We start from the raw sequence: 15525 nt of genomic DNA, 5'->3' as shown, positions 1-15525 counted from the left end.
AGGATCCTGAGAATAGGAGACTGGAAAGCCAAGTAGGTAGGACAAAAAGATGAGGGATTCCAGAGTGTTCACAACAGTCCAGGTAAAATGTGTGGTCACAGGGCTTAGACTGAAGAAAGCAAGGGAGGGAAGTACGAAGGCCAAGGAAAAACCAGATAGCAGGTCAAGAGGGAGTGAGAAAATAGGTGAGGATAGAGGGTGATTTTGACAATTAAAAATCTGAATGTTTAGTAGCTCTGAGTTGTGTGTTTCAGGATGCAGAAGGGGTAGAGACAGAGGTCACTGCAGTGAAGAAGGCTTGAAATTGAAGGAGTCAGGAGTTTGGGAAGATTGGCAGTTGCCGAAGGCGAAGGTAATGAGGCAAAAGTGAGGGGAGGGCTAAGGTGAGAAGGATGGAGAGATGGTACAATGGATGGAATTACTGAGGCATAAATCTTAAACTGAACTGATGCTGGGGAAAACAATATCTAGGATGAAGTTTTTGGTTTCCTACTAAATGCTTCGAAGAGTTAAAGCCTGAAGTTGAAGGATATCTATGCAACAAGTAATAATCAGTAAGCTATAAAAACATTAACTATGTTAAGTGCTACAATGTGCAGTACTGGCCACACGTAGCTCGAGTCTGGTGCCTTTGACCAGCCACTTGATAAACAGCAAACATTCCAAATCTCACAAGGCAGGTTCCAGCCCAGGAGAGTCAAGTTACACCTCATGGAAGAGGCTGACTTCCGGTGAACCTTAGGGGAGGGATAGGAAGTGAAGGGAGAGGAGCACTCCTAACAGTAGGAGACAGAACCAATGAACTGAAGTGGAATGAACAAGGCATATTCTGAAACTGGTATAGGAGAGGTGTAGGCTGGGAGTTACAGAGGAAGGAAGAGTAAAGACAGTGGGACTGGAAGATGGAGGCAGGCATGCTGATGTTGTAAGAAGTCAACAATGAAAAAACTATCCCCAGGTGGGTCTTCCTGTGGTCATGCACTTGGGCTGACTGAAGTATTTCGTTTTAACATGGACCCTGAACATCCTCATCTATGATCTCCAGATCCTGAATACGTATCTGTCTCCAAGTATTTGCCACTTGGCGCGGCTAGTTGGTGAGCTGGTCCTTCTTGCTCTACTGTCAGTCATTGCAGGACAGAGACCACCAGGTGGGCAACCCCTTCAGTCTCCAGGGCTCCACGCATCCTACAGAGTGAGAGCTCTACCAATATTTGTGTCATGGAGGAGCCAATCAATGAGTAACTGTTGGGCATGACTCAGAGGCAATGCACTTAAACTGGGCTGCAGTGCTCAGCCAAGGGCCTCTCACACCCGAACAGAAAGCATCATGGCACAAGGTGAAATTCTGGGTTTCTAAAGAAAAGAATATAGGAAGGACTCTCAGAGCCTTTGTTAATTAAAAACACGAATAGCTCTTCAGGGAACATTCCCTGCCTCCCATTCTCTCTCCTTGGACTGAATGGCAGATAAGGTGGTATCTTTGCCTATGCTTTGGACCACATTTAATTAAATGCCTACATTGACTGCTTCCTCACATACCTTGTTTTATTTCCTTTCCTTCCTTCCATGCTAAAGAGGGCCAGGACTAATACTAATGCATATGCTGTTAAACCTTTTTAATTAACTTCAACTTCTTCCAGAGATTTATGTTTAAACAGTAAATTTTTTGTTGATACTCAAATACATAGGCGGCACTCAGAATGATGTACGAGTACTCTTGTCCTCAAAATGATTCCTCATGAGTTACCACCAGAGACATTTTCATGAGCCTCTTTTATTAAAATAATAATACTCAGCAAAGCAATAATGCTTTACAACCGGCAGCTAATTAACCTGCCCCCCCACCCCCACCTCCCCAGGTCAGCATTAGCATCTGCAGGTTAGCGATATGATCGCCCAGTGGGTCTCTCTCGTACCTTAGAGTCAGCACTGAATCCATCTGGGTTTGTGCTCCAGCATCTGTGAGTAATGATTTTCATTTAAAACACATCTTTGTTCTTGGACTGTAGTCCATCTATTATTTCCTTTATTTATTTTATTCTTGTTTAGGACCTTCCCTGTGCCCAGTATCAGGATGTGTGATCTGCAGTTGACCTCTCCAAACAGAATTTAGCCATGCCTTGAAAAATCCAATGGACTTAAAACTCTTGCTTAATTGCAAAATCCATTTATTTTCCTGTAACTCTAAATTTGTGCTCCAAGTATTTTTAATCATGATCTGTGCTGTCAATTGTGATTGCAACACAGCAACACACTGCCAACAAAACCAATCTACCTACCCAAGTTCCTGTTCCATTCTTCATGTTGAAACACTTTTCCACCAGCCAATGTAGTTATATTCCATGTTGTACCATCGACGAGCCAATTATTTCAATTTTGGCATCAGATTCAGAAGAGGGTTTAATGATCCTCAATAGTATAAACTGAATTTTTATTCCTACAGCAATTTAGTAATGATGATGACATTTAAGCACTTAGAAAGTATTTCTCATCTTCCCACCACTGACAAACAGGAGGCCAGATGATCATTTTAGACACTTTTCTGCGCAAGTCCAATGGGGATCTCAGCCTCGGCACCATTTCGCCATAATTATGGAACCCAGACTTACCCTGAAACTCTGCCGAGGGCTATGGAAAAAGAAAATCCCCCAGACCCAGGGCCTATCTGCTGGGGTTTCAGTTGCAAGTCAGAACAAAGTCCCGGGTCTTGCACACCTATTTTAATTAACTCATTTATTCACTTATTCAACAAATATTTAATGAGTTTCTACTAGGTAAGGAAACTCAGCCCCAGGAGAAAGACTCAGTTGTATGAGGTATGCTTTTTTCCTCTAATCAAATTCAACCCCAGCCCCTCTAAGTGAGGCCCAACGTATATGAATACTTCATTTATGCACATGTTTACTCCATTCATTCAGCAAACATTTATCAGGCACCTTCTAGGCTTAAGGGGCTCTTCTGGGAGCTGAAAAGTTTACAGAAAATATGTAATCTGTCAGCAAATCCTGTTGGCTCTTTCTTCAAAGTAAACTCAGAATCTGATCTTCTCACCCCCCCACCCCCAACACCCCATTGCTACTACGTACTAGGCCAAGTTATGACGATCCTGCATCTAAATTATTGCCAGAGCCTCCTACCTACCTGGTCTTCCTGGTTCTACCCATGCCTCCCAATACTCTCTTCCCAAAAAAGTAGTCTGAGTGATGCTTTAAAACTGAAGTCCAGGGGCACCTGGGTGGCTCAGTGGTTGAGCGTCTGCTGTCAGCTCAGGGCATGATCCTGGGGTACTGGGATTGAGTCTTGTATCGGGCTCCCCACGGGTAGCCTGCTTCTCCCTCTGCCTGTGTCTCTGTCTCTTTCATGAATAAATAAATGAAATATTTAAAAAAAAACCCCACAAAACAAAACTGAAGTCCAATGGTGTTGTTTCTCTGTTCAAAAGCATCCAGAGGTTTCTCAGTTCAGGGTAAAAGCCGAAACCCTTTTCATGATTTATAGCACCTTACATGGTCTTGCCTCCTTGTTCCCTTCTTAACTTCATCCCCTACTATTCCTTTTGTGGCCTCTGCTCCAATCACTCTGACCTCTTTGTTGTTCCTCAAACATACCAGGCATGCTCTTGCCTCAGGGCCTTTGCACTTGCCCTTCCCTCTGTCTGAGACGTTTGTTCTGAGACGTTCGTTCTGCCTTTAGTTATCCATGTGGTTCAATTCCTCACTTCCTCAGCACATTGCTCAGTTGTCAGCTTCTCAGGAACTGACTACCTTATTTAAAAATAACACCCCACTCCTCCACTGCATCCCTGTTTCCATATCACTTTACCTGCTTTATTTTTCTCTGACAGTGCTTATTCCCATCTGATATATTATTTATCTACCTATTTGCTATCTTTTAGTCTCCCCAACTAGAATGTCAACTCCATGAAGACTTAGATACCTGTTTGCTTTATTTACTGATGTATTTAATAAATATTTCTTATATACAGATACATACATATGTATAATAAATAAACATAATAAATAGCACTGTCATAGTCTTCGAGAGACATCTGATCTGGGGCAGCTGGGTGGCTCAGTGGTTGGGCGTCTGTCTTTGGGTCAGGACCTGATTCTGGGGTCCTGGGATCGAGTTCTGCATTGGGCTCCCTGCATGGAGCCTGCTTCTCCCTCTGCCTGTGTCTCTGCCTCTCTCTCTGTGTATCCCATGAATAAATAAATAAAACCTTTAAAAAAAGAGAAACATCTGATCAAATAGGAGCTATATCTGAAAATAAATTGTGAGTTATATTTTAAGAGAGCTAGAAATAAAAAGCTATGGTAGCTCAGAGGGTAGAAAATTTCACTTGGCCTGGTTGAATGAGCTTGTGAAAATCATGGTCCTGATTTGACTACTATTGGAAAAGAGCTGGAATCCATGCAAATACCCCCTGGCTACAGGACCCTTCAACTAGACCAAGGATGGCTCTTGAGAACTTGGTGACCGTGTACGATGGGCAAGGTTTCCTTGGATCTTGCCAGCTATTCCAACTGGGGATCCCTCTCTGTCCTTCCCCCAAATCTCACAAACAAATCCTAGGGAAAAGTCAACTCCATGTTTCAAGCAGGGAATGTTTTTTAGGCTCGTGCTGCTTTCTATAGATTTCAGGGGAATGCAAAGACAGTGTAATTTCTAATAGCTGATTCTGACAGGACATGTCCGGTTAGTGCTAGTTATCCTGGAGCCTAACTGGATCTTGAGGATAAATCTCTTATTTTGGTAGCACTTTAAAATAAGTGGCAGCAGTTCATGCATAATTACTTCTGAATTACCTAGGGGATTCATCAGGTTTGATTATAGATGCATAATGAATTTACCAAATTTGTGGGTATTAGGGAGATATTAATTCCATATGAAACTTCACAATTCATTCATGTGCCATTTGTTTTCATTCCTTTTTTATAATAAGCTAATTAGTTTAAATTATTTGTACTTGTACAAGGTCTTGAAACACATATAAGGAATGATTATACCAGAGAACCCAATAAATGGGAAGCTTTGGAGGCAGCATTAATTGTGATAAAGGGTTCATAAAGCAGTAGATGTTCAATTTCCCCATTTGGGGTGGTAATAATAGGTCTAATCATGACACCTCCATAAAGTCATGGGAAGTCCCTAATTAACATTTTTGAATTCAGATATTTCAAAGAAGGTGGAGGAAGTCATTGTGCCATGGGAAGAAAGAAGCGGAAAGGGAAAGTCGACCTTGTTCTAAGAGCAAGGCCATATTAGCTCTGGGTCAGGAGGAAGACAGGCATGCATGGTATCTGATCTGTCCGGAGAATTCCTATAAAAGAACCTAAGCTCCTGGGGATCACAGGCAAATTGGGATTTCAGTTCCTCAGAATGGAAGGATGGACTTCTTCAGATCGGGCCTCAGTATTTTTGATGACTTTTGGTTCCTTATGTGGAATTGACACCCTCTGGTCAATGAGCCTGGGCTAGAGTCTCTGGGGGTTGATGGGAAGTAAACTCCTTTCCTTAGGGCATGAGGAGGAACCAAGGCTGGAGAGGGGGCCTGGATCACGACTGCTCAGGGAGTCTATGGCAGTAGTCACAATCACTATCACACCTTGGGCACGATGTAAAGTCAGGCTCAGTGTTAGGCACTTTACACGCAGTGTATCCTTTCATTCCCCCGCCGGCCCTATGATGTGGATGCTCTCATTGCCTCTACTTCACAAGTCAAGGGAGTGTGGACAAGAGGTCATGTAACTCGCTCAAAGCCATCCATTCGATCAGGACACAGTGGGGCTGGAGCTCTGGGGATGTCTGACTCTGCAACCCTGCACATAGTATTAGGCAATACAGCCTCCTCTATTTGTCCCAAACACTAAGGTTCTTCCTATAACCTCAATATGACTGCCTCTGTTATCACTTCTCCAAATGTGGAACTTTGAAGAGTTACTCTTTTTTGAAATCTTAATTTTCTCAAAAGTGACATTTCTCAAAAACCGAAATATTAGATTTTCACTCCATGGGCAGCCCACCAGGTCAGAGGCCTCTAGATTTTCCTCCCCTAGGGGTTCTTCTTTGCAACAGCAACGTAAGGACCAGCTACCTCACGGGTGTCCTCCTGCCATGAGCAAAAGCTCTACAGGGGTTAACGCAAAAAGAAGTTCCGCTTTGGATGAGGCGCCAGTTTAATTTATATTTGATTAAAAAAGTCATTCATTCATGCATCCAGCAGCGGCATTTGTTAAATGTCTCCTACATTCTTAATTGGGTTTTGTTGGGGGAGGGGATAAAGGTATAATAAAGCTCATGCCAGACACCTTGTTTATAATTTTCTTGGAAAGAATATATGTGCACACCTGAGAAGGTAAGTAAACAAGAGAGTGAGTAAATAATCGGGCAGCTGAGTGAATAATAATAATGCGCTGAGCTCTCTGTGGTCAAATGGAGGAGCCAGTCCTGGGACCTGGTCCAGGAAGACTGCCTAGAGGAAGTGGGATGTGAGGTGCTCAGGGAAGGGTGGGCAGGGACAGGGTGGCAGGAGGGGTACTCCAGGGGAGGCTCCTGGGCTCAATCAGTGAGAAGGTGTTTGACTGCGAGGGGAGTTGCTCTCTGATGCCTTGTTTTCTTCCTAGAAGATGGAGATAATGACACCTCACAGGGGCGGCCATGAAATCCAAGCAGGGCAATGGAGAGGAAACTGTTCTGGTGGATGCAAAATGTGCTGCCGCCTCTGGATCTCGGAGAAAACCACCCCAGGGGTAGGCATTTGACACAGAGGCATCTCCAGGTGCCACACTGGAGTTCTTTGCAAGATCACTGGAAACTGGGGCCCAGCTCTGTCCCCGCAGCATGCAGGGTACCACGTTGCCGGCCAGGGCAATGAGCGGAGCCCATCTGACGAGTGGGAGAAGTTGGGCGAGACGTGATGAGACCAGGGCCCGACCTTGCATGTTCGCTGACTCGAAGAGGGGGTGCATGATGAGCCCTGGAGATGGAAGTAGTCAGAGGCAGGGAGGCCTTTGACATTTCTGTCATCTCCTGTGCTATCAAATGGAAATGACACCTTTGTTCCACTCTAGCCTTATTCAGTCATACTGAAAAGGAGGGTTGAAAAGATATCTTGTAAATGCCCCTATGGGGACCCAGGGGGAGATCCCACAATGTCTCCCCATAGGGGGACTGCCTTCAGGGTAAGGGCCCTGTGTCTTTATCACCTGTCCCACCAGGCCCAAAGCCCAGCACATATCTCAACCTCCGTCACAGTGAGGCCACAACCCTCCATTCTAGTGTTTAATGGCCTTGAGTCTTCCTACCGTGGGCCTCTGGTTCCCAGGGGGCCTGAACCATTCACTTCTCCTCCGAAAATCTCTTTGTGTGTCTTCACATCTCTGCATTCAGTTTCATTAGGCTTGTGGTTAGGTCACCTGGCAGGGGTCGGGGGTGGGGTACCTTCTCTACCAGGGACACTGTTTCTCTAAACGCTGCAAAAGGATATTTTCTCCTGAGCATCCAAGATTTTTTACTACCTCAGAGCTAGGAGGAAGAATCAATCTCAGGTTGATGAATCCAGAATATGTAACCTGAAAGGAATTTTAAGGGAGTGACATGTCCTTTTTTTCCAACCTCTGCACATCTGCCTCTAAAATGTTAAAGATGGGCAGAGGATTAGATTAGTCTTTCTGGGGAGAACTCTGAGGAAGGAATTTCCACTGAGAAGAGACTAATCTATGGTAACTTGGAGATGAAGAGGAGCTTGTATAATCTAGGAGGCTCCACTGTTTTGGAGGGATGCCCTTCTCTTGGCCCACTTAAGCACCTGATGGCCCCCACTTCCCCTTCCACTTCTGTCTGGAGGGGTTGTTTCGCTTGGACCATGTCCCTCCAACTGGACAGCCACAGAGCCTGATGTCGTGGGAGGTCAGAGCCCCTTAGAAGCACAGACTCTTGACTCTTGAACTTCAGTAGAATCTCTCCTCCCTCTGCCTTCCACACTGCTTCTGATTTTATTTCACATGTTGAGTGTCTTAAGGATTTGCTTTTCTGAAGTTTTTGCCTCCTCTCCCTACATATTATCGCTGACCTATTATGTAAAAGGACAGGGGTTTGCAGAAGGCTATTCGTTTACCCCAGAGGTAACCCTTTGTTCTTTCCTGGCCTTTTGAAAATGGCAGCTAAATGGCTGGATTTTAATTGGGATGGGAGAAGGCCCTGCGAGACATTCCCAGCTCACCCACTGGCAAAGACTACGCTAAACATGGGTCCCACCCACAGTGGACAGGTGGTGATGGTGAACATCTGTCCTTCTCTTGGTGTTGATGGCTGGGGATCTGGCAACAATTCTGCCAAAGATTTGGGAAACGCAAGAGGGATAGAAGGGTGTCAGATTGGGGTGCAGGAGGAGGGCTAAGGGGGGATTAGTCACTAGAGTCAGGATAATTTTTCCTGATGTCAAAGCCTCATCCGAGAGAGCTTTTGCTGTTGCTTGCTTTTATCTGGAAAACAATAAGAGCAGCATCTCTCAAAATTAGGTCACAGCTTGCAAAGGCAGGGGCCCGCCAAGGTGCTAACTGTCTGAATTCTCGGTGGGTTTACACAGCTCTCTGCTCTGACAAATGCCTTCTTTGTTCCCCTGAAAAGTCTGACTTGCTGAAGCCTTCACGCCTGCCTCTTTTCTCCTTCACCCTTGCACTCCCCCCACAAACAACTGAATTTGGAAGGTTAAAAAATCACTTCACTTGTCAACTCAAACGCTTTCCCTCCTCCTATCAAGTTGTTTCATTTCCTACCCAGGGAAAGAAGCTACTGTGTTATCACTCTGGGGACTAGAAGCCACTCTGAGAAGAGAGTGGCTCTGCAATTTTCACAGCACTATTGTGGTCTCTGGTGCAGGGTGTGCTGGTCTACCCTGGAGAGTTCCATGAAGGCTGTTCTAGACGCGTCAGTGGGCTGCAGAATGAGGGGGAGAGTCCCGGTGGCCTGGTCTTCTTAGGCTTGTCTGGGCTCGGGTCTCTGTGTGGCAATAACATGGTAGGAATCCCACCCACCCAGAACAATAGCAGCAGCAGCAACAAACATTAGCCCTTGTGTGGATTTTGAGGACAAAATTAACTTTCTCTTATTCTTTTTGTTCCTGATACTGTTGGTGACTAGAGTATCTCCATAATAAAACATGGTGGCCCTTGAGGAGGGGTGGGGGCCAAGGAAGGGGTGAGAGGAAATGTCAGAAGCTAATTAGAACTCTCCAGAGTGGGTGGAAATGAGAATCTGACCTGGGGAGGTGGGTTCCCTGGACTGGGGAACTGTCCATTATCTATGCTCTGCCAAGAAGTCAAGAACTGGAGATGTCTCTGGAGTGGGAACATAGTAGGTTCCACTCTCATAGGAGCGGTGTCTGAATGTGAGTGGGGTCAGGCAAGACTATGCTGTCTGGACTCTGAGGTCGGAAAGATGCCTGTGGCTTCTGTCATTCAGACCTGTGAGATCTTGGGCTAGTTTCTTAACCACAGTCTCTGTGCATCTTCATTTGTAGAATAAAGTATTTTCCTTTGCAAAAAAAGATTTCAATAAGACAATGTATTGAAAACTGTTAGCATACAAGAAGCCTTCAACAATTATCATTGTATCATTGCTGTTTTATTATGTTTGGGGAAGGAAATAGAATAAAAGATACTATCATTGAAACCTCTAGAAAAACTTGAATAATGACCTCAAACCTTTTTATCTTAAGTAGTGCATTATTTTTCAGATGATATTTTACATGGAATTTCAACATTTCACATTGGCACAAGTGAAGTCTAAGCCAGTGGGTGGCAGGCAGTGGTTAGGTCCTGGGCATTGTCTACTCAGCCTCCCCACTGATTGTCTGTAGAGGCAGTTTGGACCTTTTGGGAACCCTAAGGCTCTGAGGGGCCCAGTCAGAAAACTGGAATATTATTAAATTTACTGGTGGATTATTTCCAAAAAAAAAAGTAGAGCTCTGCCTAACACCCAGCTAGTTAGAATGTTTTAGCAAAGCAAGCACAGCAACACATAGAGAAATGGATCAGAAGCCTCCAGGTGGAGGGACGCCTGGGTGGCTCAGTGGTTGAGCATCTGTCTTTGGCTCAGGGCATGGTCCCAGGATCTGGGATTGAGTCCCACGTCAGGCTCCTCACAGGGAGTCTCTTTCTCCCTCTGCCTGTGTCTCTGCTTCTCTCTCTGTGTCTCTCATGAATAAATAAATAAAATCTTAAAAACAACAACAACAACAACAACAACAACAAAAAACCAACCTCCAGGTGGGGCAGGAGACAGATTTGCCGGGTAATTGCTGGTGGAACTGATGCCCAAGGATGTACATTTTGGAAGAGAAAGAGCAGAATCTTTTTCCCTTTCCCAACCAGAGTGGGGACCAGGAATTGTGGAAACTCAGGGCCTGCAGATGGGCTGGGGATGAGATGGAATAAGAGAATGGGACAATAATACAGGGACAATCTGTTTCCACCCCAGAGAGGACCTTGAGTGGGCTCTGGAGAGGAGTGAGGGTCAGCTGGGGTTTGTGCGCCTGGGGTCAGGTGGAGCTTGTGCGACTCTCTGTTGATGCAGCCACCTGTTTTAGTGATACTTTTGTAAATTTATTGCTTTTTTCCTTTTTTGTTCCCTCTTGATTTTCAGCAAAGTTCCAATCTGGCTTTACATCTACCTATTGGAAAAGACAAGGAAATAGTCTGACTGGATCAAGGCCAACAACATCGGCAGAGCATAATTAACGATCAATCCACAAAGGTCTCCCCTTCATATCCACGCATTTAGCAAAGAAGATGGGCATTGCCAAAGCCGAAGGGTTACCGGTCCCTCTGTGGCTCAGTCACAGCTCTCCCAGTTCAGGAGAAGTCTAGTGGGCTTCTTTTGCCATGGGGCCCCTTCTCAGGAAAGTATGTTTAAGAGTTGAGGCTTCAATCCCCCAACACAGTCATGTCTGTTATGATACAAATAAACAGAATAAGGAGGAACAAGAACAAGGGTACTTTCCATGGTCCTGAATAACGCGGCTACCTGCTTCACTTTTGCACAACACTAGGTACACCCAGCTTCAAGGAGAACATTATTTTTATCCATTTCAAGACTTGGTACCTTAGTTCCCTGGGAAAACTTATCACCCCCAACTTCCCAAGTTACTCCTCAGGAAGAGCACAGATGCCACTTTAGTCCTGTGCAGGCTTTCTGGCCTCCTTGTTCCTCATCTTGGGGCTAGAGGTGACTCAGGATTGTACCTTGCTATTTTCATGATCCATTGGCATCTCTGTAATGAATGCTCACCATCACAGTGCCCTCATTTAGCCTAATAACCTCAATAAGGTAATATTTGATCTGTGCTAAGTATCTGATTAAACAACATAAAGTATTTAACCTATTGATCCCTTATACCCCGCCAGACCTACATTCCTGGATGTACTTTAATTACTGAGTTGGAGAGCTTTCCTGAATGGGATTTGCATCTCGTTAAGATCTTTTCTTTGTCTTTAGGGCTTCACTATCAACAGCTTTCTCTTCTTGTTGCCTCTAGGCTTTATTCCACTTGCTTCTCCTTCACTTAGACTCTGCTTGATTCTGCCTGAAGCCTGATAATATTTGGTTAATCTACCAGGAGTACGGTAGATGTGACCCTACTTTATGTGACCATGGATCTTACTGCTTATTTTTGAAAGTTGATGATCACATAAACAACTGGACTTACTATGACTTTATCCACTCTGATCTTTGGGGTGTGGGAAATTGTCTGGAGTAGCAACCCCATTTTAGGCAGTTGGTCACAGCTGCTGGATTTGACCTACCCTTATATCTCACAAGGAGAATAGGCCAGTGGGCAAAAATCAAGAGGATCACTGAAAACCTTCCAACTGGTCAATTAGCTAACTAATTGCTCTGGTCTGAACCACCTCTTTGAACACTACAGAAAATCATACTTTTTTCCTTTTGCCTGCAAGGATATAGTCATGAATGTTAATAATAATTAGTTGATTTACATGCTGTCTTTTCTTCAAGAATTTCAAACATGCTGGGTTTGTTTATTTTTTTTCTCTTATTTTAAAATTGGCTCTACAAAGACTGAGATAGCTTCTCCACAGGGCCTCCCAAAATGAGAACAACACCTCATAGGATTAAGAGAATTCAATCAGAAAATTCATGTGGAACGCTTACAATAATGCTGGCCACCTAGTAAGTGTTCAACAAACAGTAGCTATTATTATTATTATTATTATTATTATTATTATATCATCTAAGAAAGCTCTGTGACTTATGGGTTGGCCATGCTTTTCTGGACACAGGCTGGGAAGACTGTATTCTGGCCCAAGTGTCTGTACACTTTGCCCAGCCCACCTGGTGAGGACTGTCCCACACCCATATTTATAGTCCCTACAGGTTCATCATAAATTAGACTTTAACCAAAGCACAGTAGTTGGTGGAGGAAAAGATCTTGAGAAGGCCAATTCATCTACGCTCAAGCTACTGCCCAACATCAGATCAGCAGCAGTCAGAATGGTTCTTTAAACAGAGTTCTCAAAGAATATCTCTGACAGGGTGGCACACTTGACAACAGTACAAATTAGAGGGTCTACCCCAGACATCTGAACTAGAATTTCAGTGAGTAGGGTCCACGTATTTGCAACTAAAACAAGCTCCTTATATGTTCAATAAAGTTTGAGAACCATTTTCCACCAAGCGTCTCCTTTCAAGTCCACCATCAAGAGCTTGCAATAAACTTCCAAGAAAGGTTGGAAGTTGTCAGGTATTTACTCTGCAGGAGCACCAGGTGGCATTCTGGTGTTATAGGGGGGCAATACAAATTTAGTGTGCCAACAAGCAGGGGCAACTCTGCAGCCTGTAGAGAGATTATGGCTTGGAGTTCCTCCAGATAGCCCTGCCAGGATCTGGGGCACATAGTGGGCACTAGTCACCCCACAGGGGGCATGCAGGGCAAAATGGGGCCCCTGATGGGAAGGGATAAGCCTTGCAGTGTCCACCACAAAACTACTGAAACAGAGGCCCATGGCTATTTTCATTGCCTCTGTAGATACCATTTTTAACTCCATGTTAGTTTCCCTCTGTTATTCATGATGCAGCTGGGATGTTTACTACACTTTCCAATGATGCTACCTCAAGAATGCAAACTCCGATACACATAAAACAGACAGTCCACAGAAAATGTGACACTGCTGGGACACACACTAATGCATACACACTTACATGCACTGCATCACTACATTTATTCCAAAGCCAATAAAAGTGATTTCCAGATAATCTGCTATTTTGGATTATCTGCACCATTGCTCATCTTCATTAGCATGGCTAATTGAGAACTGACTGTGTGTCTTGGACTGTTTCCAAGAAGGGAACCCATTGCCTGGATGATAAGAGTTCCTCGAGAGTGCCAAGTAAACATTTGGATATGTCAGGTTGTTGCTCATCGAAGGAGGAGCAAACTTTTAAGGATGAGCTGACCATTACCAGGCCAGAGGAAAGCAATCTTGTTCAGCATGTTACATTGATTGCCAAGGCAGTAAACCATAAAACTGTCCCACAGCTAGAACATGCAGTGACTCTGAGAAAGATGAGGCTTGGTTAGTAAAGGATGAAGCCATTCCAAGAACCAATAGAAGATGCAATATGGTTTTCCCCGGGCTGTGTATTAACACCATCCAGGAAGCTACAGGGGATGGGAATTTGGCAAACGACTCTGTTTTTGCTTTGACTTTTGCATAGCAAGGATGAGATAGGGGCCAGTGGGGAGAGCATCTAAGACCCGACAAAAGGCTTGGAAGGATTAAGCTTCTGTAGAAACCCAGACTCTGAAGAAACCACCAATGTTTATGTGCCATAAACACACTCTTCTGTCACTTAATATCTTGGTGAAATACCCCAAACAGATCTCAAAACCAAAACATACTAAGAAAAAAAAGAAAAAAGAGAAAAGACAGCACAAAGTTGTAACTGCCTTCTGGGTAACTGTGTTTTGGATGGTGTCATTTTTCTTATGACATAAACTCCCAAATGGCAAAGACGCTGTCTCTTAGAATAAATAGCAACTAGCAGTAGGTCATGCCTCCTGTGGGTTTCTGATAAGTATTGTTTGGTTGTATGCTGTTTATCACAAAGAGAACAGATACTATTGTCAGACAGGCTCATGAGCTGCTTTTTGCAAGAAGAAGGAGAGAAGTCCCCTACAACTTTTACAATTCTGTGTTCTGTCCTAAATAATGAGAGATGAATCACCTGGGCTGACAGGTAATTGAAAGAGGGGATACATTACTCAGGAGGGTCAGAAAGCCTATGTCTGGGGTTACTCTGGTCCCATAGGGTCTTTTCAGTAGGTCTCTTGGGAGCCTGGGGCTCTGCTGACTTGATTTCTTCTAGGTCACCCCCTCGCCCCGCTCCCTATCGGAACCAGAGGATGTGAGTTGGGAAGATTACCAGGGAGGGTTCTGGGGGCAGGTGTCTGTCGATAGCTGTGGGTATGGGACTAGACATAGTGGTTTTCACCACTAGCTACACAGGATCACCTAGAGGAGCATAAAAAATATAAATATCCAGGCTCTACCTCCCAAGATTCTGATTTAATTGGTCTGAGGTGGGCCCCGAATGCAGGTAATTTTAAAAAGTACCTAGAAGATTCTATGTGCAAGCAGGTGAGAAAGTCTGAGGCAAGAGGCTCTACTGTGACAGGAGTGAACTGGGAGGCCCCGGCTCACTTCACAAAGCTGAGGATCAAACCCAGCCTTTGAAATAGCGCTCTTCATCTTTACAGGATGCCAGGAAATAAATGGCAGTGGGGGGACAGAGGTGCGGGTGGGAAGGGAAGAGGGAAAGAGAGCAACAGAGAGAGAGCCAAAAGCCTATTGAGAGGAGAGAAAGAAGGTTGATTTCCCTGAAGAGATTTTTGCAACCAGGGTCTGCAAGGTGAAAGCTGTGTTCACCTCACCCCCTGGAAAGAGTTGCCGCCTCGTAGTGACTGAAGTGTTTCCATGCCGGTCACAGAGGAGCCAGGCAGCTGGTGGACAGGAGCACTGGGGACTCCTCAGACCAAAAACGCACGGCTCTGACCAAGAGCCCATTATCGTATCAGCTGTGAGTGACTTCTTGACCATCAAAGAAACCAGAAAATGGGACAGGGCCCGTGACTTCTTGACCATCAAAGAAATCAGAAAATGGGGCAGGCCCCTTGGAGAAAGGTGACATTAGAAATTAATTAATTATGTGTGACTTGACAGGAGGCACCATAAGGGCCAGGGAGGAGGAAACCCTCCGCTTCACTCGGGTTCTTCAGCTGTCTAGAGTGTAGCGGTTGACTTTTTTCTGGTTCCTTCTTGCTTCTTTCTTTGTTTCGTCTCTCTAATTGCTCATTTATTTCTACTCAGAGCAGGAGCCGGGGATCTGCTCTCCCTTCACTGACCTCTCAGCAGAGATGCTTCAACGTGCAGGTGTCAGGGCGCCGCTCAGGCTTGGCTCAGGAAGAAGCGTCTGGAAGAGTGCCAGTGAGAGTCCACCTGC

General features: G+C 44.8%; 1 protein-coding gene across 4 annotated transcripts in view; it reads right to left on the bottom strand.

Moving 5' to 3' along the window:
• KIRREL3 (kirre like nephrin family adhesion molecule 3) overlaps positions 1 to 15525 on the bottom strand; it is a 539901-nt gene that overhangs the window by 202608 nt on the left and 321768 nt on the right. The gene's annotated exons all lie outside the window — the stretch shown is intronic.

This window comes from Canis lupus, chromosome 5, assembly GCF_011100685.1.
Source record: "Canis lupus familiaris isolate Mischka breed German Shepherd chromosome 5, alternate assembly UU_Cfam_GSD_1.0, whole genome shotgun sequence".
NCBI classification, from domain to species: Eukaryota; Metazoa; Chordata; class Mammalia; order Carnivora; family Canidae; genus Canis; species Canis lupus.
The sequence above is the reverse complement of the archived record's forward strand: the minus strand, read 5'-3'. Positions and strand labels throughout refer to the sequence as shown.